We start from the raw sequence: 9,552 nt of genomic DNA on the forward strand, positions 1-9,552 counted from the left end.
GAATTCTGTATTGATATGACCTTGACCCCCTAAGAAAAGAAATGTCAAGGTCAATACTTAAGACAACTATCTGATGTACATGTATGTTCTATACATTATTTTTGTCCCATATCTTACTTACAACATCATGAAAAGCACAAAAGTAGCTTTCCATGAATGAGCGGTAACAAACTTATACAACCGAAAAATTGAAATTTTTGTTGTTGCTTAGCAACCACTTAGAGGTCATTGGACACATATTTGAACATAAGTGGTATACGGATGTTGTAGTTCAGCATGATGCCTTCTAAAGAGTTTATTCAGAACTCTATTTCAGCATTCATTGTTGTAAAATTTTAGCTAGAATATTGAAAATTGTTGGAAAAAACTGATAAAATTCTGCACTTATTTGACCTTTGACCTCCTAAAAATAAGCCTACTGAGGTCAAACTTTAACACAAATATTTACTGTACATCCCTCTTAATATTATGACCCCATATCTGACTTTAAAAGGTAATGGAATGCATAAATGTGATTTGGATGAGCAAAAACCAAGAAATACTGCCCGAAAAATACAAAATACCCGTTGCTTAGCAACCTCTTTAAAATCTTTATTTTGCAGAATTGAAAAAAAAGTTTATGTGATTAATGTAGTTCAGTATAATGCCCTTTTGTGAGTATATTCTAAATTTCATATTTCAACATACATCATTGTAAATTTTTAGCTTAAAAATTAAAAAGTGTCCAAAAATTCAATAAAATTCTGCACTTATTTGACCTTTAACCTCTATTTCCAGTAGTAAAGTCAGAGGTATCTGAATTTCTATGGAATATCATCTCTGGAAAATTCCCTACAAAATGGTATGCATTATGCCTAGCTTTCCCTTTGGATAAAAAAGGTAAAAATTAATTTATAATGATATGTCAAAAGGTCTCCAAAGTCGCTTAAAATGCACCGGTAGAGAAAGGGTTAAACTTTTTACAATTTTGATTTCTTCTCCAAAACCGCTGGCTAATTTTAACAGAATTTACCACAAGGCATCCTTGGATGAAGGGATTTTTGGTTTCTTCAAATGAAAGTCTACGCCCACTTTCAAGTTGAGATAAATAAGAATGAGTGAAAATACATTAGCAGCTTTTTAAAACTTTCTTAAATGCGTGTCTACGAGAAAACCATGCAAAATCCAAATTTTATTATGAAAGGCATTGTGATCATTTTGACTGATTTTATTGTTTCTGATTAGCATCATGTGTCCTCTAATAAATCCCAGTATCAAAACTGTCAGGTACCTTTGGGGATCCCTATTATAGCCCTATATTCTATTTTTAGCACATTTTATGAAAATATTTTGAAAAACACCCATAGATTAAGAGAAAAAAAATTGCAGGAAAAAGTGCACTTTTATTCAAATGTCACATATTAAATAAATTTAAAGAAAGTGCTCTAACTAGAAATATTTTATTTAATTTCATTTATCAACACTGCTTCTGTAAAAGTGGGATCTAAAGTTAGATTAAATTAATGTGTTTAAAATACCACTATCTTTAGAATGCTGTAAAAACCCAAGACAAAACCCTTAAAACATTATAAATATCAGTTTAATTGCAAAAAAAAAAAAACCTTCAAAATCAATATATAGTTAAAAGGAATTTGGTTGCAAATGGCATTATGCTAATTTAAAAATAGATTGAAGTTGGCTGAAATTATTAGAAAAATTATCTACCTTAGTGGAACTCTCCTTATTTAAAGGAATTAAAAGTATGGTGTCTTAATGGCAGACGAAAAGATGAAGTGTTGATTTGAGGACAGTATTATGATAAAAGATCTCTAGCCTTGTTGAAAGATTGTAAAATAGATTCAGCTGAATATACAAGGTATTTTAAATGCAGCTCAGAAGACATTTCTGTCCCTGAAACGCTTCTTATCATTAACCATCTTGAACCATGCAGCTGTTATGGGACTTGCCACTTGGACCGTCTAATTTCTGTAAACATACCTACATGTACATGTATGTGTCAAACACAGAAATATACTTGGTCTACACTGGAAAAGGAAAAAAAGAACATGTTGTCACTCATATCTGATAGGGGAGACGCTATTATGCAAACCCGTTAACCGAGAGGGTCAAGCTGAATGAGGTTTTGCCTGTTGGAACTGGTAAGAACATTATGCAGTTTTTGTGTGTCCCTCAAGGAATTAAAAACTTAAGGAATTTTGCTAAACCATTGAAATTAACTTAATTTCTGACCTTAAAGTTTTCAGAGAGACACTGTACATGATATTTGGGTTGTCCATAAGAAATGAAACAGATTAAAAAAAAAAAGCATGTTGGGGGTTCCTCCCCTTAGTGAGGGTTGAGAGGGCAATACCAGAGTAATTGGGGAATTATGTCATTATAGGTGAAGAAATTCCCCAGCCCACAGGTCTTAAGGACAACCCTATACATGTAAATATAATATCACAAAGTGATATCATAATTGGAAATATTTACTGACTTTGTCTTTATAGTTTGTGAAAACCTATTGATATCAAGTTTATACAACTTACATGTCCAATCTATAATGGTTTATATTTATAAACTTACAATTGTATTTGATTCCTAATTGTTACAGGTATATGCAAAAGATGTATAGAAACACACACTAAGAAATCAGTATGGAAGTAAAGCTGAAGGAAGAGCTTAAAGGTACATACATGTATACATATACTGTGCGTTTATAATTATATGTAAAAGTTTTATCAAATTATTTCTAAAATTCACTCAGTAGCTTATACATCAAGTTTCACTTATGAAGCAAAATTGCTTTTATTATTTTATAGCTGAAATACATGTAAAAAGTGAAAACTCTTGAGCAGTCCACTTGTTAATTCTTGTTCTCATTCGAGTATATTTAGTACTCACATAAATTAAGGATTCTACAGTAAATGTTGAGGAATGACTTTTACACTCAATAGTTTCATAATATTGATAGATTTCACATGTAAATGATCCAATCCTGTTTGGAAATAAAATTTCAATTGCATTTTATTTTGAATTAGTTCTAAAAATAAAATCTCAAGTGTGATTTCTGTTTCATTTTATGTGTACATAACTGGTTATAAGTATTCATGTAACTATGAGGATTATTAAGTTTTGTATAGTTAATATTAAATTTTTTTATTATGTTAAAATATTAAAATTTTAATAAAATTTAAATATTAAAATTAAAATATTAAAATTCATTTTATGTGTACATAACTGGTTATAAGTATTCATGTAACTATGAGGATTATTAAGTATTGTATAGTTAATATTAAAATTAATGTTTATTCTTTAGCAGAAATGTGTTCCTATTGACAAGGCAACAAATGAATCAAACCAAACAGGTGATCACTTACTGTAATATAATATAATATTTTTAAGGTACTACATAATAATAAAGATAATGTCAATGTTTAATATCTCAAAAAATAAAATTAACAAATATGTTTCATTTCCACACTGAAAAATATAACTAAGTGGACATTGTTATCATGCAGTTCAATGAGATGAACCAGAGTTTGTACATGTGGTTAACATTTTATAATGTATACATACAAGTTACTATAATCATGATAATATACATGTAACTGCTCATTCACATTACTGATAAGTAAAATAACAGAGAACAATTTATGTGAAGTTAGGTCCAAATGGTGTAGATGCCTGAATATGTGACTGATAAACTGAAGGGTCCAGTCCATATAGTTCAAGTTTTGAGCTTTCAGATTATTTAATTATGATTCATTCAAAATGTTTCAGCATTAGCATTTTTAGCATTAACTATAATTTATAAGGGAATATATACTTCATGGCTTTTTCAATTATTTTACAGAGCAAAGAGTGGAGGAAAATGGAAGAAGTCATGGACATAACAGAAAACATATATGACCTAATACCTGTAGGTCACAACCTCCCCCCCAGTAAATGTTTATCAATTATTTATAAATAACTTGTACAGGCAAGTATGTGTGTTTTTATGTAAACAGTTTATTTTGTTGTCCCTTTGTTGTACTGTAAGTGGGGATATTAATTTTGGTCTGTCCGTTTGTCATTCTGTCTGTACATGTATGTACTATAACACTTTAATTTGGGAACAATATCTCTTAAAGCCTTTGAGTTTTTGCAATATCATTTCATATCACAACTCCTTACAGGCTAGAGAAGATCCCTATTGATTTGAGGTCAAAAGGTCAAGGTTGGAAATTCCTACAATACCTTGAGCTTTTTCTGTTAAATTTTATATCATAATTCCCAATGACTTAAAGAAATCCCCTTTGATTTCTAAGTTAAAAGGTCAAGTTGAAAAATTCATATCTTGCATTAAATTATATGTCCTGGTGATAACTCTGGGTCTCTTTGAGGTCTTGAATTTATTTCTTTAATAAAAAAAGACACCAATTGACTTTAAGGCCAAAAGCTGAAAGGTTAAGGTTGACCTTTTTCTTTTTCCATCTGCATGTTTTTTTGTCCAGTTTTTCCATCCTCATCTTTTTCCATAAGTGGGGGCCACAATTCTCTGAATTAGCTTGTTTTATATTTGGATCATTTGCAGGTTTGCATTAAACTCAAGTAGCCATTTAAGGCATTTGGATCTCTTACAAAATAGGAAATAAAGGTGATTCAGGCTAGCATTGCCAAGGTCCCTTTGTTCTAAAATTGAAATTATTCCCTAATTCCCAATGTCATTTAGAACATCAAAATACATGCTCTTTTGCTTTTGGGTATAAATGAAAATTTACTGTACTAAAATGTCTTCTTTGATTATCATGATTATTGCAATATCAATTATAAACTTTAATTCAAACATCAATTTGTCATTGCTTTTACAGATTTTGAATTCATATCAGTGCATCTAAATTGGTCAAAAGATGAAAGATCTCAGCATAAATTGTTCAGTCATGCAAAGCATATCCTGTCAAATGGAGATTACCCTCCCTTAAAGTGTCAAATATCTCAAAATTGGACTATTTGCAATACTGTACAGGAATATTTTACATACGTCAGCACATTTAGCAATAGGGCCTGTTGCACCATGCCAAGGTACAGAGTTGATGCTTCAAGCTGTCGACGCTGCATTCCAAAGGAAAAGGATCAAATGTTTTTTAGCTCACCTGAGCCGAAGGCTCAAGTGAGCTTTTCTGATCGAAATTTGTCCATTGTCTGTCGTCATCGTTGTCGTTGTCGTCGTTGTAAACTTTTCACATTTTCATCTTCTTCTCAAGAACCACTGGGCCAATTTCAACCAAACTTGCCACAAAGTATCCTTGGGTAAAGGGAATTCAAGTTTGTTCAAATGAAGGGCCACACCTTCTTCCAATCATGAATTTGTGAAAAATTGATGGCATCATTTAAAAATCTTCTTCTCAAGAACCACTGTGCTTGAAAATATGAAACTTGTATGGAAGCAACCTCAGGTAGTGTAGATTCAAGTTTGTTCAAATCATGACCCCCGGGGGTAGGGTGGGGCCACAATGGGCGATCAAAGTTATACATAGGAATACATAGGAAAAAGCCTTTTAAAATCTTCTTCTCAAGAACAGCAAAGCCATAATTAGTCATATTTAAATGGAAGCATCCTCAGGTAATGTAGATTCAAATTTTGTTCAAATCATGAACCCCCCCCCCCCAGAGAATAGGGGGGGGGGCATAACAGGGGATCATAGTTATACAAAGGAATACAAATGATATATCAATAAAAATTGTCTTCTTAAGAACAGCATAGCCATTACTTGTTATATTAATTCAACAGCATCCCTTTGAGGTATAGATTCAAGTTCAAATCCGCCGCCCCCCCCCCCCCCCCCAAAACCACTTTGATATCAAAACTTTTCAAGACTGAACTGATTCCTGCTTTTTCCTAGCCAGAGTGCTCAGGTGAGCGATGTGGCCCCTGGGCCTCTTGTTTTTTTCATGACAGTTTTGGGACTCCTTGATTTTCCTAGACACTAATTAATGTTTCATATATTTAAAAAAAAATTTGCTTTCTTTCAGGAAAGAACTTAATTGAGCATTGTCAAATACTTAATTTAAATACTGGTTGTGTTTTTAAGACTTTATGGTATTAAAAAAGACATAAACTTTGTTCTGTTCATTCATTTGTATAATTTTAGGGCAAACAAAATCAGCATTTGTATAAAATGTGTTGCATGTTTAAAAACAACTTTTGCAGTGAAGAACTGTATGAAATTTGGGCAACACTGTGAAAAAGTGGATTTTATTTACTGATGTGTTCACATTTTTGAACACTCTCTCTGTTAAACTTGCAATTTTATGTATTTGCAGTTTTCGCGATGTGCATTTTCATGCTAAGGGATCCTGTAAAATGAGCCCCATAGCTACATGTATAGCCAGTTCATTGCTATAATACATTGAGCCTTGTCAAAAACTCAAGATTTTTAGCTCTGCTGGTTAGAGACCAGAAGAGCTTATGCGATAGTAAGGTGTTGGTCATCTGTCTGTCAACAAAAGCTACTCCTCCTACAGTTTTGGTTTGATTTCAATATTACTTGGCACACAAGTAGACTACACTAAGATACATAATTTTTTTTTTATCGGATTTTGATTTTGATGAACGGTGTTGCCATGGTAACTAAAATAGAAACTTCTGTAAAAATCTTTTAAAATCTACTCCTCCTTTAGTTTTAGTCAGATTTCCACGAAAAGAGACCAAATCAAGGATCATTATTCTATTTATTGCTGTTGCAAAGTTTCAAGTCTAACTGCTACTTATCTCTTCCTTTGTTAGAAGTACAAACCAGTAGAGCTACAGTCTTGAAAAAGACTTCTGGGTAAACAAATATTCAAATCATGCATCTTTGTGACATTCTGGATAAATATAAGCTAATTTCAGTCATGAAGATTGAAGGTCATGTGCCTGAAATGATTTAACATTCAAAATGTAATCACTCCAGTAGTCCAGTATGCCTTTCTACCCAGATATAATGTAATTTTGCTAGGGTGAAAAAATCAACTAATTCAAATGTGCCACCAAATTACCTATTATTTTTACTAAAATATCTTAAAACAAATACTTCTTGATAAAAAATATAATCACTGAAGTGTCTCTTGAAATTCTATGCCTGTTTTTTTCTACAGAATATCCCCTCGAATTATTGTGACCTTTTTGCACTTGCAGTTCTGCACTTACAAGAGTGAAAACTCCATTAATTGAAATTTGCAACCAAAATCCCATTAATACTAAATAAAATATTTAAAAACAATCACTTTTTAAAAATATTAAATCAATGGAAGCGTTTCTTGGAATTTTATAGCTGTTTTTCTGCATACTATTCAAATATCTGTATTCCTTACAATTATCGTGACATTTTTGCACTCGTAGCTCTTCACATTCAAAAAAGTATGTGGAATAAATTCTGTAAATATTTTTTTTCAAAGGTTTTAATTCCTTAAATCCATTGATTTTGAAGATATTATGGAAATTTTTTAAACACAAACAGAATATGTACAAAAGGTATTATTTTTCGATATTGGGCATAGAAATAGGACGACGATAAACTAATTCTCCCTGTATCCATGGTAACAAATCAAATGACGTCACCAAACTTACGCAGTAAGTAAGTGACCTTGATCTCACTTTGTATGCAAAGTTTCAAGAAATTTTGAAAAACCTGCTTTCATAGCATTCTGCATGGTTTTCTCGTAGACACCCCAGATAGCAAGACATTGTTGGGCCAACGTTGGCCCAATTTTTTTTCCAACGTTGGCCCATTGTTGGTAGTCCTACGTTGGCCCACGGTCATTTTGCTCATCGGCCCAACGTTGGTCCAACATGACGGCATATTGTTGGGCCAACGTAGGTATAATTGTAAGCCAACTAACAGCCAACCTTAACAACTGGTTGGTTAGGTTGGCCCAATGTTGGGCCTTTGTTGAAATGTCAGATGGCATATTGTTGGGCCAACGTAGTTATTATAGTAAGCCAACTAACAGCCAACATAGAAACAACATTTGCAATCGGTTAGTTAGGTTGGCCCAACGTTGACCCTTCATTGAATGATTGGTCCGATATTTACGGTTTCTTGGCCTTAAGCTTCTTTCTGTTGGCCAATTGTTGGATGAAACTTACATATGTTTAAATAAATTGAATGAATACTTCTTGAAAATACATTTATAAATAATTCTTTATATAGACCTTTCTCATAATTGTTTAAAAAAAAATACACACTTCAACCTGCATTCATAATGCATACACGTTCAAAGAAAACATTACAAGTGATTCACTGTAAAATAATTTTATAGATATATATCAATTCAATCAGAATTTACAAAATTACTTTTAAAATAGATAATGGTGGAAATGTATGAAAAAATATTAATTTAAAGTTCTAAATCCTGGCTCACTTCCTCTATCACTGTCCTATTGTTTAGTTTCCCGCTCTTTCTTTTTTCCTCCCTTTGTCGCCTCCCCAGGCCTCCATCTTGATCTTAGGCATACGTTCTTCATACAGTCCTTTATGTTCTTCAGTTTCATTGTCAGTTACCGCTACAACATTTGTTTTCCTTACAGTCTCTGATTGAAAATACAAATGATTTGGTATTGGAAACAAAGCAAATACGTACAGACTCCAATATATAAATCATGTAATTAAGTCTTTTAAAGACAACGATGTAAAATACTACTAGTACATGTTGATCTATAAACCTTAGTATCCTTGTTAAAATCATAATCGTGTATGCAATAGACAATAGATGGAGACAAGTTGAAAGATGTTTTTTTACCTTACTTATTATGTATTTCTTAATGGCACTAGAAGTTATTGTAAATAAAAGTTTAAAGTACATGTATGTGCCAACTGTATACACATATATAATTCATATTTACATTAACTTATATAGTGCTTGTGAGCATAAACAAGAAAAGGATGAACAATTTTAATTTAACAGTAAACTTGAATTAATAAGTATAATTATACTTACATCGCTTCTAAGATGCAGCTGTAACAATGGTATAATCCATAGTTCTTAAATCTCCCTTCTTATACTTGCTCTGCATTTTGAGTCTATCACCCACCTGTGAGCAATTAAATCTGACAGCTCACCCAACAGTTTGGTGTTTTCATCGCCGCGACTCTCCAAGCTTTAGCGAACGCCTAACTTTTGTTTCAATTTAATTATAAAGCTGTGTTATCTTGATTTATGTATATGTAAGCTTCATTCACATCCTGTTCTTGGGAACTTTTTAAGTGTTATTCAGTCTTCTCTTATTCTCATGAATACAACGCTCATGAAATAATTCATAATTTAGAGCCAAGGATTTTAAAACTAATAAATAATCATGCACCCACTAAAAAACAAAAAAAAAAAAAAAACAAAAAAACAAAAAACTTTTTGGTGCTGTAATCACTTTAGTTCAAAGATAAGAATGGTGAAAATATCAGATCTAAACAGATGCAGTCATCCAATTAAAAGCAAGGACAGCGAATGCCCTCTATTATTTCAGAATGTGCATCTCAATTAACGTTTTGCAATCAAATAAGCTTGCAACACAACAGTTCAATGGGGCAACATTGGGAACATAACGATTTAAGA

At 32.1% G+C, this 9,552-nt stretch overlaps 1 long non-coding RNA gene across 1 annotated transcript; it reads right to left on the reverse strand.

The window, feature by feature from the left end:
- Positions 1 to 8,239: 8,239 nt before the first annotated feature.
- On the reverse strand, positions 8,240 to 9,027 carry LOC133203794 (uncharacterized). The gene is made up of 2 exons (XR_009723473.1): positions 8,941 to 9,027; positions 8,240 to 8,533 (listed from the first exon to the last, which is right to left on the reverse strand). It is a non-coding gene; the product is annotated as an uncharacterized LOC133203794 (long non-coding RNA).
- Between the last annotated feature and the right edge of the window lie 525 nt (positions 9,028 to 9,552).

The sequence above is a fragment of the Saccostrea echinata genome, unplaced genomic scaffold (assembly GCF_033153115.1).
Source record: "Saccostrea echinata isolate AGI-Se365-2 ecotype Australia unplaced genomic scaffold, CSIRO_AGI_Sech_v1 ptg000051l, whole genome shotgun sequence".
Lineage (NCBI taxonomy): Eukaryota > Metazoa > Mollusca > Bivalvia > Ostreida > Ostreidae > Saccostrea > Saccostrea echinata.